The sequence below is a fragment of the Capsicum annuum genome, chromosome 6, assembly GCF_002878395.1.
Source record: "Capsicum annuum cultivar UCD-10X-F1 chromosome 6, UCD10Xv1.1, whole genome shotgun sequence".
In the NCBI taxonomy this organism is placed as follows: domain Eukaryota; kingdom Viridiplantae; phylum Streptophyta; class Magnoliopsida; order Solanales; family Solanaceae; genus Capsicum; species Capsicum annuum.
In genome coordinates, this window is record NC_061116.1 from 168,647,042 (window position 1) to 168,657,561 (window position 10,520).

A 10,520-nucleotide genomic window follows, 5' to 3' on the forward strand; every position below is an offset into this window, starting at 1 on the left:
ATAAGCTCATATACCTGATGTTCAACCGAAGGCATGTTAAGATCAAACGAAGGTTTTTTCGCCGGGACAGGTACTCCCCCAATTAAAATTTTCTTGTCTGGGTGAAGCTATAGGAATTGAACAAGCTTTCGTGCTTTGTGGGATTAATTGACTGGATACCCGAGACCCTTGGAAAGGGGCATGTATCTTTTTTTGGTAAAGAAATAGGGCTACTTCACGAGCCGCTACTAATAATCGAAAAGATTCACAGCGAGTTCAATCTATAGTGAAAAAGGAAACATTTCCGCCAGAGCCGAGGAAAAAGTATTCACTACTGCTTACTATTTTGCTGAGAAAGAAATGACTTTTATAATTTTATGAATTCAAATACTCTCAAAAAAAGTTTTCAAACTCGATTTTTGAAAACAGAATCGCCACTTAATTTATTTTACAAAAAATCAAAAAAACCTAAAATTACTTAAACGATTCAAAACAGAAAAATCCTTGAAATCTAGAAATTCCAATTAAGTGATTCCTATTAATACTCTTGGAAGGTTGTTAAGGCACCAAGACTATCCGCTAACTTGCGATTATTCGAACTATTTGAAAATAACTTTTTGATTAACTTTAAAAAAGAAAGCTGGTTTTTGAAAAGAAATCGATTAAGGAAAAATTATTTTGAGGTTTATGCAAAATCAATTTTTTGACGAGTTAACGGGAAATTTAACTTAAGTTTGAGGAAATAGATAGCAAATAAACAAAAAAGGTAAGGGAGGAAATTAAAGATTTACGCTCTTGGGCCCAAACCCATGAAACATGTCCTAAATTAAATTGGCCTTTTGACCCACCTATACTAAACTACTCATTTGGAATTTTGGCCCATCTTCACCTGTCCTAAACTAATTTTCGTACCTTGAAGGTTCAAAAATCTGTTTCACCTGTATTAAATTACAACTTTCGCTTTGAGGCCCAAAATGAATGAATGAACAAATAAATACAAAATAAAAGAGAAATAAAATCGAGACGAAAAGTCTCCAAATCCTGACAACTTTGTCAATGGGTTTTGACCCATCTTTCATTAACCTGAAACGACCATTTTTTTCGTCATTTATCAATCTCCATTGATTCGATAAGGGCGAGATGGGCCTCCTTGACCCGACAAGAAATGCATGGAGGGGAGGAAAGTCCAATTAGACTCTTGACAAATTCATATGTAAATAAAAAAAGAAAAGATAAAGGATTAGAATCTAACTAATATCAACTCCACTATATTTGCATGCACTATACTCATATACATTGATCAAAATATTAAAAAAAAGAAATTGTGCGCTTAACGAACATTGTTAACCAGAAGTCATCACACATAACCTCGTGAAGAAAGAAAAGAGAATCTTGAAAGAAAATAACTTAGGAAATTCACAGGAATAAATTGATTCAAATAACTCAAGTTGTGTAAAGCTCAATAAAAATACATCGAAGTAAACTAGAAAAACATAAGCAATAAACCACCCCAAAAAAAAAACTTGTTGAACAATAACACTCTTAGTGAAGCCACTTTCAGCTTCTAAAAGAATTAAAATGAATCCCTATAGAGTAGATACATCTAATCACAGCGTTTTCACGATTCAATAAAATCATCTAAAAAAAATGAGAGTTTGGGACATTTCTCAAAAAGGGGGAAGGATGGAAAGATGGATAACATAAAACAAAACATCATTTAAATTTCTGAACAAGAATTATTTTGAACCTCTTAGAGTGCTAAAAACTTTATTAACTTAATATTTCCCTAAACCTCTAAGTGTAAAGAGAGAATAGAAATTTTTCAACTTCACATTTACTTCAAGAAAATAAATTCCTAAGAATAAGATCGGATGCTATTTGAATTTAATTCACACAATAAGGCAAAGAAAATCACTTCCAAAAGTGCACATTTTAATCAAAGAAAATACTAAGAACATGACTTAATGGCGATAAATATAACAAACGATTAGACTACAAAAAGCAACATTATGGCCTAAAATAGTGAATTAAATAATAAGACAAAAGGTTTTAGTCCCAAAATAGTAAATTAGAAGAAAAATTCAAAAATACTCAAACAGTAGGCTAAAAGTTCATGATAAACACAATAATCAGAATACCACATCAAACAATATCGAGCTAAAAGAAACGGCGGGTAACAGTACAGATAATCATAAATTACTCGTCTAGAAAGAACAATTCACGACAATAATTAGACTTAAAAGAAAACTATGGATTATCACTACAATGAATTTCGATGAAAAAGTCAAAACAGAAAGCTAACACATCAATACATTAAGAGTCATAATCTTCATCACATAAACCTATGGCCTTCAAGGCCGTCTACGGCAAACAATCCCCGCAAACAAAATTACAACTACGCAACTACGAAGACGGAGATAAAGAAAAAAATGATAACAAAACTAAAAAGAAAAGGGGTGTTTACCTTTTTCAGAGCAGCAAAATAAGACTTCGAGCCTTCTTTGGAGTCTTGACCACCACCGAAAAACAATCTTTTCGAGAACCCCTATTAGCCTACTGCTTTTCTTAAAAAAACTTACTAAAAAATTTAACTCTTTGCCCAAAAAGCTTTTTACCAACTTTTTGAGACTTGCCAATTCAGATCCACAATGAGCTTTTTTGTAGGAGGGAAGGAGGATTGAGTTTTTGGACTTCAAACGATGTGAGGAAAGGGGGAATCAGGGGTAAATTCAGAATTTTCAATGGAGATATTTTTGAATTGTAGTTCAAGATAAGGTTTTCAGCTAATAATTTGTACCAATTTTGATTGTTCTTGATGAAATTTAAAATTGAGAATACTGAAAAAATGGATTTTTTTCCGACCAATCAAAATTAAGCAAATATGTACCTTCATGGTATGATTTCCGCTATCCAGGTGGATTTTTGCGAAATATTCTTTTGAGCATCAACTTGGATGCCACCTAACACCTCTCTAAAAGGTTCTGGACTTTTTTCGTAGCAAACCCGTGTAGAGGTCATGTGACAAGTGTACAAATCGAAAGGGGGAAAAGAAAATTGGGTTAAGGTTGGATGAAGGTTGATTTTTTGTTGATTGTTGTTGTTCACGACGTTACTGAAGTTGTATGTGTATTGTTGCTGCCTCTCTGTTTTGCTGGAACGTAAAAGGAAAAGGGAGAAGAAGGAGTGGGTCGGGTTAGTTGCATATTAGGCTGGTGGGGCAGATGTTGTAGGGTGTTTAGGCTACTGGTGTTGTTGCATTGGGGTTAAGGGAAAGAGAGAAGTGAGGTGGGCCGATTTGGTTAATGTTGGGCCGATCTTGTAGCCCAAAATTAAAAATGAGAAAGGGTAGATTAGGATATGGCCAATTCTATTTATGTTTTGACCAAATTAAAAATTAATTGGTCAATTACATTGTAATTGTAGTCAATTTAATTTCAATTATGATAAAATCTAATAGATTGACTAAATTAAATTGAAATTTAATACAAGTTTATACCTCATTTAATTCCGAGATTCTTGATTTAATAAAATCAAATAAATTATTATTGAGAACAAATTATAATTAAATCAAGATTTTAATCGTTTGAATTAATTTTCAAGCTAAGCCTTAATTAAAATCTGATCTTACATAAAATAATTATTTTAAGTAGTAAAATTATATGTTTTCATATACATGAATACGAAAATGTAGAATCATCACTTAAAATGACAAAATTACCTAGATAAATACATTGAAAAGCTTTTATCTGGATAAAATAAATGTTGTAATTTTATTTAAAATTAGAGAAACTTGGTACTAAACTTAGTCGTGGAAGACAAAAATTAGGTGTTAATAACTTCCCCCTCCCTTTGGGTAGGGAGGATACAAGTAACCTTGGGCAAAGGGAGTTTGACGTTCCTAATTTTTGTCCGACCACAAATTCATTTATGAAAGAGGTCGATTTTCACATAAGTTTTGTGGAGTTATGGACGAACCCTAGTATCAAGTTCCCTATATATCTCAGGTTGCATGAGCATTTAGGCTACTTGTAGTTCATAAAGTTTGATTTTTAAGAACAATCTTCAACAAATTCACGAGCTATCTCGGTTTTTAAATTTTGGTGAAACCAAAAAGTTAAGGAATAAACGTATTAGGGGAAGGTTGGAATGTAATCGATTTTAAAACATAGATCTCAACCTACATATCCTTTAGATTCAAGGAATCGGGATTTTTGTAGTTCGACTCAATCGAAAGAAAAGATAGTTTTTTATTTCAAATGCTCTTTGGCTTGGGATGAGTGACAAACTGATTGAGTATAGTTTTTTATTTCAAATGCTCTTTGGCTTGGGATGAGTGACAAACTGATTGAGTAGCGAAAAAGAGGCTTGTAACCACTTAACCATGAATGTGAGATCCTTCATATCCATTGAAAATAACTTACCTGGACATAATTTTCTAAACTCTAAGTATGTTGTCACCCTGACTTGAAGGAAAAAGAAGGTTACCTCCGATATGAGTTTAGAAATATTTCAAAAATAAAACTGAAACTAGAATATCCCAAAATCGCCACATGACTTTGAATAGGAATATGGTTTGATGGTGGTGGTGATCATCCTTTAGCTCACGTCTAAAGAGTTTGACGGCCCTCTTTAGACTATGTCTCAATTCGCTGCTAAGAAAAATTTTCACGTTGTGCTACGTCCTTTTTGGAGTCGTCCACACCTGTGGTTCTGATTTGAGATTTTCATCCTCTCGAATGCTCTAGACAATATCTCAAACAAAACTTTTTAGTAATAAACATAATTCACGAAAGGGATATATGGTTTTTACCATATCTCCATGTTAGTTGTTATTCAAAAAGTAAAATCGTCTCTTCATGTACCTTTTTGGAGGGCAATAACTTGCAAAAATAAGCACAACAACCCTCAAATAAATCTTTTGTCAATTTAATGTGTCTTTAAAGTGCGGTGACCCTTTTGGACACCTACGATACTTTATGTAGAACGGTCTATACGGCCGTTTAATCTTATGCCAATACGGCAACCCTTCTATTCACCTATAATACTTTTTGTACATAGAATGATAACTTCTTCAGTCATTTACAATGATCCTGTGCATATGACTTCTGGTAAGTCTTATGCATCTTTCGTACGAATAGGACTTATAGATTTTCCTTGAATTGTCAATCTTTGGATAATCTAGTGCATTATTTGATGCTGGATATGAGGTAACTTATAGATATCCTTTGAGTTGCTGGTTTTTAAGGTAATAATGCACATTATCCAACCTTGGATAAGAGGTGTCTTACAGATATCCCTCGAATCGTTAACTCTCAGGTATTCCTACATATCATCTTAGACACAATATGACTTATAGATATCTCTCAAACCGATAGTCTTTAGGTAATCCTGTACATAATCGATCTTGGATATGATGCGGCTTATAGAGAACCCTTGGACCTATCAATTTGATTATCTCGCATATTCTTCGGTAAGAATTTAGTTGCGACTTATAGAGAACCTTCAAACTATTGATCTTTGGGTAACCTTGCACACTAACCTCTTAGGATGTTGTTGTATCTTACGGATGACCTATGGACTATCAACTCATAGTTAGTCTCACACATTATCCTATTTTAAATAATGTGACATATAGATGACCCTCAGGTTTTTAATTTCTAAGAAATCTCAAATGTCATCCGCTTTCAGATAGCGACTTAAAGACGTCCTTTTGAGTCATGTGCTTTTTAACTTGATATGTTGATGCATATTAATCCATAAAATGCTGAAATATCCTCGACGGAGGGCTGCATCACCTTTTTCGTGGTCAACAGATATAAAATGCTTGAGATATCCTCGACGCCGAATTATGTTATCTTCGTGTGTTCAACGGATATTGATGCTCCAAAGCTTCTTCCAAGGCCAGACCTTATCGTCTTACATGGCGAGCGATTGTGGAGACTTAGTTGAATAGAATGATGGCCCTCTTGGCGATGAAATGATATGAAATAGCCCTCTGGACATGACCCTATTGGCAATGGAATGAAATGACCCACTTGGAAATAAAATAAAATAGCTCTCTCGGCAATGAAATGATATGAAATGACCCTCTTCGCAATGACATGACATGAAATGGACCTCTCGGCATAGCCCTCTTGGCAATGGAATGAAATGGCTCTCTTGGCAAAGAAATGAAATGACCCTCTTAGCAATGAAATGGTATGAAATGACCCTCTTGGCAATGAAATAACATTAAATGACCCTCTCATCATAGCCCTCATGGCAATGAAATAAAATGACCATCTCGGCATAGCCCTCTTGGCAATAGAATGAAATAACCCTCTCGATATGGCATAAAATGGCCCTCAACAATGGAATGATATGAAATAACTCTCTCGGCAATAAAATGATATGAAATGGACCTCTCGGTATGGCCCTCTTGGCTATGGAATGAAATAAAATGGCCCTTTCGGCAATTTGAAAACAGTTTCACCTGAGTCCATTTGTCTGCATTTTTGCTTTCCACATGTACCTGTACTCAAGGTAGGAAGTTAGTAGACACAATGTTGCTCTCATTGGAGACCATAGTTTGCTATTAATTTTCCCTTTTCGAAGAAATATTTAAATATCCAGATCCACTGGATGCAAGTAATGGGGTAAAATCCTTGCATGGAGATTACTCAAATACCTGTAATTTTACTTCATAGCGAATTTTGAGGATGACTTTCTACTCTTCCTCCTATTGAGTGGTCCTTTTAAATGTGTATTTATTGTGTCGGCTCCTTTAAATGCACCTGCGCTCAAAGTAAATATTTAGTAGACACAAAGTCGCTTTTGCTAGCGAGTATTTTTTAGAAAAATTTTAAATAAAATATTCAAAAGGATCAAACGCCTTTGTTTGTCATCTATGGTCTCACGAAGTGAGATAGATAATTCAAAAGGTCTTTAACAAATGGCTATTGAACCCGTTTTTTAGGGCCACCCAAAAATACTATTCTTAAACATTATATGCTTTGGTGCAGTTCCCGATTCGCTTGGGGTTTACGAAAAAGATTCACTTTTGTGCGTATTGTTCCCTGCATCCACGAAAAAATAGTTAGTTTTGAATGAAACTACTCCATGTTGACCTTCTTCGATCTTTGCTTTGCTTCTTACCATCTTTCGGGTGCTCCGTTATGTTTGGACTTCTGTCCTGACTCCCCATTTCAATATATGATAGGCAAAACTAGTTAAGCAGAAAATTGTATATAGATTTTCAAATATAGTTTTGATTTTTTGAAAGCTTAGTTTCAAAAACTTATGTCGAAAATTTTTTAGAAAATCTCTTCCTGTCATGTCATGTACTAGCTCAATGAACATTTTTTTCTTAAGGCTTGTATACGTCTAATATTCAATGAAGGATTTCCAAAATCCATCATTGTTTTTAGGGAGTTATAAGTTCCGTCATGGCTGGAGATTTAGTCTATCTAGACTTTGTCGTTGCTAGTGATTTCTAAAACTTGACTTTGACCTCTGGTGTTGGAAAATTTGAAATATACTCTAGCATATTAGTGGAATTTTTTAGGATCTCCTCAAAATGTCTGCCCCAGTTTAATATTGTTGAGATAATCTCAGCTTAAGAGGATCGGAAGTCTTTGCTGGTCTTCATTCTCTTTGTTGGATGATGATCTTTCTCTTTTAAATTTTTGAGATTCTTTTTCGAAAATTCTGCCTCGATTTCTATTTTCTGGGGTGATATGACCGAGTCATTGGGATGCCTACGTATTCCGTTGAAGCAGAAATCAGGTCAAATGCAGTTCAGGACTACGCTAGGGATATATAGAAAAATATAATAGGTTGACTGAAGTCGACATAGGCCACCTACGTATCTCATTCTTGAGAATTCAGGTCATCATCTAATTCATACCAAAAAAGAAGGATAAATTCTCCTAAAGGATTGACTGAAGCTGACATTGGCCGCCTACGTATCTCGTTGAAGCAGGAATCAGGTCAAACGCAGTTTATATATAAAAATAAATTCTCCTAAAGGGTTGACCAAAGTCGACATGGGCCGCCTCCGTATCCTGTTGAAGCAGGAATCAGGTCAAACGTAGTTCGTACATAAAAGGGAAGATTAAATTCTCCTAAAGGGTTGATCGAAGCCAACATAGGCCATCTACATAGCTCAGTCTTGAGAATTTGGGTCAAACGTAGTTCGTACAAAAAAAAGGATAAATTCTCCTAAAGGATTGATCAAAGCCGACATAGGCTGCCTACGTATTTCATTGAAGAGGAAATCAGGTCAAACATAGTTTGTACATAAAAAAGAAGAATAAATTCTCCTAAAGGATTGATCGAAGCCAATATAGGCCCCCTACATATCTTATTCTTGAGAATTCAGGTCAAACTTAGTTCGTACATATAAAAGGGGTAAAATCTCCTAAAGGATTGGCTGAAGCCGACATAGGCCGCCTACATATCTCATTTTTTGAGAATTCAGGTCAAACGTAGTTGGTAAAAGACCCATTTTCAGGGTTAACTAGCCCTGGATACCCTTATCCATCCCTCTAGGATAGAATTAAGGCTTCTATGGATAGCATTTTGTTAATGAAGTGATGCTTTCATTATATTTATCTTGATAGAATGGGGGATCAATTATTCAGTTTCCTTTGAGAGAATTGATAAGATTCCTTCTTCCTCGTTTTACTGGATAGATATCGACCCTAATTCTCTTAACTTAGTCATTGTCTTCCTAGTTAACAATCTCAATTTCTTCTAGATTAGTTTTTTCTTGATTTTTGGACTCTTTGATTTCTTTTATTGACCATTCTAGGATTATTATCTTTCTTAATTTGTTCATTTATCTCTTTACCTAACATGACATTGGCAGGTTTTAGATGCTTATTACTTTTATAAAAAAAACAAGCAAATTTTGATAATACCAAGTAGATAACAAAACAAACAATAAAGATTTTCGCAATAGGGAAGGCTTATGTTGAGTTTGAGATATTATTTACAAACTCTAGTCATGTCCTGCACGAGTATGGATCTATATCTTTTGGAAAGCATAAAAAGCAAAACAAAATTAAATAAGATTAAAGAGTGGGTATTAGGGTCTCATCTGTACTACCACCAATTTTGTGAAAAATTAAATTTTATTTTTCAATTTATTCTATTAATCGGGGAATAATAAGTGGAGCGGAAGACCAGTTTAACAACGTTTCCTCCATTTTATCTTCCTTCAATTTGGATGTCTTGAAAAATTCTTCCATTGTAGCATTACATTTTCCCCTATTCCATCCTCGAGACCATTACTTATAAGTCTTGAAAACTGACTGGTAGAATCCAGTTTTACTACTAGTCATTTTTCCTTTGCTGTAACAAAGCTATAGTCAAGAGAGGAATCTGTATTCACTTTGATCTAGTGAAGTAGGAATATTTTGCCATTTTATGTCAACACAGAGTAATTTTTATTACTTGTAAAGTAAAGACAACTCAAAGACTGACGTGTTAGATTCTGTTAGTAATAATCAATACAAGACGATAAAGCAGAAAGTAAACCCATAAAGTTGTTTTTTCTCTTATACGAATTGATCCATAGGGCAACGATGACTCGAGAATTTTAATGAACAAGATTTTTCTCATTGATATGGATAAGTGAAACTATTAGGAAGGTCCAACTCTTCTTCTTTCCGACCTTATTTTTTCTTTTTAGGAAGTGGGGAATAACAGAATTTTTGAAGATAGGGGACGAGCTGAAAGACTGCCAATGTATCTCACGAAGGATGAATCAGGCCCTATGTAGTTCCAACTCAATTAATAGGTCGACTTTGGTGATTTTTCTTTTGGCTACAACAATCGTCTTAGCCACTTTCTCATTGTTTGCCTTTAGCGTATTCTCTATTTGGTCTAACTCCATCAATTTCCTATTGACTTGAGAAATTCTCCTATCACCCTTTTCGGTCCTTCCTATAATGGCTTCTTCTGAGTCCATAGTCAACCTTCCTGAAATAGTGGCAAGAATTTAAGAAGTGCTAAGATTGATTGCGGACTTTTCTGAGAGACTTGGAGTATGTTTGGTCGGACTTTTTTATAGTGGGGTATATTTCTGCTTAGATGTGCTCTTTGAAAAATGAAATGGGATCAATTCATCTTTGATTCGAATCATCATAACACGTATAAGTACATAAAACAGCTATATCACATAAGCATATTGTAATAAATGTGCATCCTAATTGGGTGACCCTTTTGAGTCAAAGATTGGCCTAATGCATTTAAAGGGAGAATATGTTTTTCAAAACCAATCCATTATCCCCAAAACCTCCATAGGTATATAAAAAGGGCATAAATATTTATAATAGTTGCATAAAAGGGATACAATCTTTAAGGAAAGGAAAAATAACATGAGAAAAAGAACAATGTCCAGCGTAAAGGATAGTAGCTCCTAGATGTTCCTTCATCGGCCTTCGCCCTCTTAGCTTTTGTCCACTTCTTGCCATATGTGACATCTGTTGATGATCAAGTGATTCCCGTATAACTGTGCTCTATACTTATAGGTCATTAATTTGGAAAATCATGTGATG

General features: G+C 34.5%; 1 long non-coding RNA gene across 1 annotated transcript; it reads right to left on the reverse strand.

Annotated features, from left to right (window-relative positions):
- Positions 1-750: 750 nt before the first annotated feature.
- LOC107874925 lies at positions 751-3,318 on the reverse strand. The gene is made up of 2 exons (XR_001675647.2): positions 2,444-3,318; positions 751-1,176 (listed from the first exon to the last, which is right to left on the reverse strand). It is a non-coding gene; the product is annotated as an uncharacterized LOC107874925 (long non-coding RNA).
- Positions 3,319-10,520: the final 7,202 nt, after the last annotated feature.